Source organism: Temnothorax americanus, unplaced genomic scaffold (genome assembly GCF_048541705.1).
Source record: "Temnothorax americanus isolate GAGA-0224 unplaced genomic scaffold, ASM4854170v1 Scaffold92, whole genome shotgun sequence".
In the NCBI taxonomy this organism is placed as follows: domain Eukaryota; kingdom Metazoa; phylum Arthropoda; class Insecta; order Hymenoptera; family Formicidae; genus Temnothorax; species Temnothorax americanus.
Window position 1 is genome coordinate 402 of NW_027509815.1, and position 4932 is coordinate 5333.

The window sequence follows — 4932 nt, forward strand, 5'->3', positions numbered from 1 at the left end:
GTGCAAGAAGAGAGGAGAATGATGAACGCTATATACGGACTCCTTTATCGCATTAACCAACTCAATTAACAACTTTGAGACGCGACACCGTACCTCTCTAATTAGACCCCTAACGGGATTAAAACGGGTCATAATAATTGTTAATCGAGTGTGCGTCCAAGAATAGACGAAGATCAAAGAGCCTGCGATTATTTGCGAGATACGTATCGATCTGCAGGATATATTATGGTATTATATATACATGAATCCCTAAGGACGATACTTATTCGATTACTGGTATTGCAAGGATACATCGTGACATATCTGCTAATTACGCCTCGGATGTTTGCTCGCGAAAATGTATAGTCTCCAAGAAAGTCATACATTTAATTCTATTATAATTATACACAGAATTGTACGGAGAATATTGATGCACAACCTGTCATCAAAGATCTTATTGTATAGTACCACATCGTTGGTGCTGCTTGTTATCAAATGAATCTAATTGGTAAATTGCTCGTATACACTTATTCCAACGAACAATTGTCTCAATCATCAAAAATGGCGACGGATAGTACATATTTACCGGCGATATGCATTACCTATACTAATCGATTCTCAGAATTCGATCGGCGCACTTGACGCAACGTACACAAATATCAAATCTATATCTCTTGGCGAAAAGCCGATATTCTCTAAAAGGGAATGTACAATAAGATTACCGATCCAGCCATCATTACAGTCTATCTCATTTGTCAATCGGATGGTAAGCTTCCGTCGTTGATTTTCGTTCGTGCATATCAAGGCTCATATGACTCGTAACCGTGGGGGAAACGTTGCGCAGCCTTATTACGCTCCCTCGCACGATCCCCCGCGTGGCATATTCACCGTGCATGCACGATTTTCCTCGAATCATCAACTGCTCCGCGTATCACCGGCATCGTTCGACCTAATTACACAGCCACCTGTGATCGATCGATCGCGCGGACGGAATCCAGAGCGTCCGCTTTTCTAAATCTGCAGAGCAGCGCGCAGCAGCGGCGCGGGGAGAGATCGTGGCAGGCGATTAGGAATCGGCCGCGTGATCGAGCGGTACCGATAATTGATTAGTGGAAATAAACGGGGGGCCATGCGTGAGAGACACAATGAAGGAGGCGGCGGAGATTAACGATACGCTGTTAGAAAATGAGCGGACTTGTACCCGATGCGTGTCGCAAGACGTACTGCACGGCGCGCTATAGATCGAGCCCTTAACTGCTCGAGAGAGTTCTCGGTATTCATTATAACGGGCCGGCGTATATCTTTTTTATTTGTAATACACAGGCGTCTATTTTCAGAGGCACACTCGGTATTGCTATTCCAGAGTTTACGAACACGCCGTGAGTTATGATTAAAATTATTTAGCACGACTCGCATGATTAAACGGAGTAATGAACGGGAGAGAAAAACAAGCAATCTTGGTATTTCGCACCAAGAGTTAATGCATTTGTAGTCGGGAAATGATTTATTTAGAGAAGAAACGTAGTAAACGAAAGAATACTTTGCAATTTAAAAACAAAGCTAAAGTATAAATAAACCTTTTTTAAAAAAAGGTAAAAAAAGGCGCCAAGTACACGTATAGTAGTGTATATGTTGTTACCTAAAAAAAAAAGAAAGTGGTAGTATTATACCTCGAAAAAACCTAAGTAACAAGTGGTAGATTTTTATATCTCGAAAAATCTCGAAAAAATCTAAGCAGTAGTATCTTTATTTCCGAAAAATTATAACCCAAGTGATACACGTCACAAAATTATGTTACCTTATCAAAAAGAAGAGTCGCGCTTCAAGTGATCTATTACAATTACAAAAAAGAAATGATATCTCTTTAAGTTAGAGCGCCAATTACAGAGAGAACATGTTGCCTCAAAAAATAATTGTTGCACTGCATTGAAAAATCTTTACATTGTGTCAATTAGAAAAGAATGTATAATAACAATTTTATAAGATTAAAAAATTTTATTTAAATTTAACAAGGGAATACAAGATATTTAAATACAAAGTTATTTACATGTGTATTTTTTAATGGCCACAAAGAATTACAGAAGTAACAGTACAAAATAAAATATTTTATTAAAATACATAAATTTTCTTGTAAAAAAACTTGGCGCTGCTAGACCTTTTAAATAAATAAAAACAACAATAAATAAAATAATTAAGAGAAGAATACAATGGGAGTAATATTAAATGATTATCAGCGTGGATGTGGGAGTGAGTGATATGGGTGTGCGTGACTACGCGGACGGCGGATAATGCAGCTTATAATTAAGTATAGAATAAGTTTTATTTATTTAAAATTTCGAGGTCTAGCAGCGCCAAGTTTTTTTACAAGAAAAATTTATGTATTTTAATAAAATATTTTTATTTTGTACTGTTACTTCTGTAATTCTTTGTGGCCATTAAAAAATACACATGTAAATAACTTTGTATTTAAATATCTTGTATTCCCTTGTTAAATTTAAATAAAATTTTTTAATCTTATAAAATTGTTATTATACATTCTTTTCTAATTGACACAATGTAAAGATTTTTCAATGCAGTGCAACAATTATTTTTGAGGGCAAACATGTTCTCTCTGTAATTGGCGCTCTACTTAAAGAGGATATCATTTTTTTTTGTAATTGTAATAGATCACTTGAAGCGCGACTCTTCTTTTTGATAAGGTAACATAATTTTGTGACGTGTATCACTTGGGTTGTAATTTTTCGGAAATAAAGATACTACTGCTTAGATTTTTTCGAGATTTTTCGAGATATAAAAATCTACCACTTGTTACTTAGGTTTTTTCGAGGTATAATACTACCACTTTCTTTTTTTTTTAGGTAACAACATATACACTACTATACGTGTACTTGGCGCCTTTTTTTACCTTTTTTTAAAAAAGGTCGCAATAACCGGAAAGACGGGTCCTAAGAGTACCCAAAGCAGTAGCGTCCCACCCCGGTATCGGTCCCACCCGCCGCCGCCGAACCCTCGATGAAGAGGCCCGGGGTTAGAGAGGATGGAACGTTACGCAGGCCTGCCGAAAGTTAACCGTACGACCAACAGCGGGCCGGTGACGGCACGAGGTCCGTTAGCCTCGTTAGAGACCCTTTAATAAAAGTCTGGCCATCAGAAATCTGATTTTAGAGCGTTTTGATTGGTCCGCCATTTTTTCTCTAATCTGAGTGGGGGTAGCTTCAGAGCATGCGTATGATTATAAACGTATTCAATTTACTGACTAGACCCGACTCCGAGTCAGGAAATCGAGTACGCTATATTATCACTATAACCTCAAAGTGAAAATTTAACCATTCGATGATCAAGGAATAAATTAAAAGAATAAAATGTAACAATTTGTTTTATTTTATTGCACTGTAACAATTTGTTTTATTTTATTGCACTGTGCATCGCCATTGACTTACTGTCATAATATTTACGTTTAACAATTGTTTTGTTATTCGTTATCCTCATTCTGTAAATTGCAAACATTAAACATGTTTCATGAGGTATAAATAATTGTATAAATAAATCAATTGTATAAATAATCCTGAACATACTTCACAAAGAAATGATCTTTCAGTAGGTATCCACTCTTTTCTATTAACATTTGCTGCCCATTGAGCACGCCGAACTGGATCTCGGGGAAAAATTTTCATTATAAATCCCTTTTCGTCAGAATTTGTGCAGTCAGGAGCTACACAACCAGTCATGTTGCTGAAATATTCAATAACTACATAAATGATTTATAGATAAATCAGAAAAAATAACATTTATTATTAAACTATTACATGTAATACATACTGGATGAATTTATAATTAATTTTGAAGTTTTTATTACTGATGACAGTAAGTTTAATTTATATCTTAAACGTAAGGTTATATTGTTTCAGATATTTTACAATAATGTAAAATTAAAAATACTTACCTAATAATCTGAATATAACAATCCTCTAATAGATAATATGTATAACTTTCTTTTCAATTACGACACTGATTCTGATTAAAATCTGAGTATACTGCTGATACTGCAGACAGTAACGGTCGCAATAAATTCCACGACCACGATGCAGACTGAGGTTAGATCATCGACATATAGCAACATATAGTATGGACTGCGCATGATATTACGTCATATTACTACGTCATTAGAGAAAAAATGGCGGACCAATCATAATGCTTGAAATCGAAATATCGAAATACGTGATGATGGCCAGACTCTTATTAAAGGGTCTCTAGCCTCGTGTACCATGGCGCGCGCTTGCGACGGCCTCGACGCACAACCAATTAGCGCGACACACACGCGCTCGCACACCGAGGTGAACGGGCGCGCGCGAGCGCGTTTCATTCGAAAACGTGCGGCCTGATACCTTGCGTGTACTGCCGGGCAGCCGGCCGGGCAACCGGGGGTTTGACGCGTGCCGTTTTACCGGCGACGCGTCAGTCACCGCACCCGGGCCGTAGACCGACACCCAGCGGGTCGCGACGTTCTACTAGAGGAGAAGTGCACGACGACGAACGCCGGACGTCGAACGCACGGCAGTGTGCCCGCGCGCGAGCCGCGAGGACCCGACAAATAATCGGCGCGCAGTTTGTTGGAAAAATTATATGTGTATATATAGACATATATGTATACAGAAACTAATATAAGGCTGTCAAAGACCTAAGCTTGGATCGCATGGCTTTTGATTCTAATTGATTGTATATCGTTACGATCCTATTTCTCTTATTATTAATAAAAAAAAATTCAGCTTGATACCTCAAAATTTACAGAAATTGGAGCAGAAATCGGAAACCCCTTTATTATTAACAATTTTTCTATAAACTCATCGTAGCCATCCTCAAAAAATTAGAAAATTTTGAAACCGGTTTCCAAAAAATCGATTATGAAAAATTATACACGTCTTTGCCATCCCTAAAAAATTAGAAAAATTTGGG

General features: G+C 37.4%; 1 long non-coding RNA gene across 1 annotated transcript; it reads right to left on the bottom strand.

Moving 5' to 3' along the window:
• Window positions 1–3342: 3342 nt before the first annotated feature.
• Window positions 3343–4669, bottom strand: LOC143908328 (uncharacterized). The gene is made up of 3 exons (XR_013260105.1): window positions 3923–4669; window positions 3555–3711; window positions 3343–3469 (listed from the first exon to the last, which is right to left on the bottom strand). It is a non-coding gene; the product is annotated as an uncharacterized LOC143908328 (long non-coding RNA).
• Window positions 4670–4932: the final 263 nt, after the last annotated feature.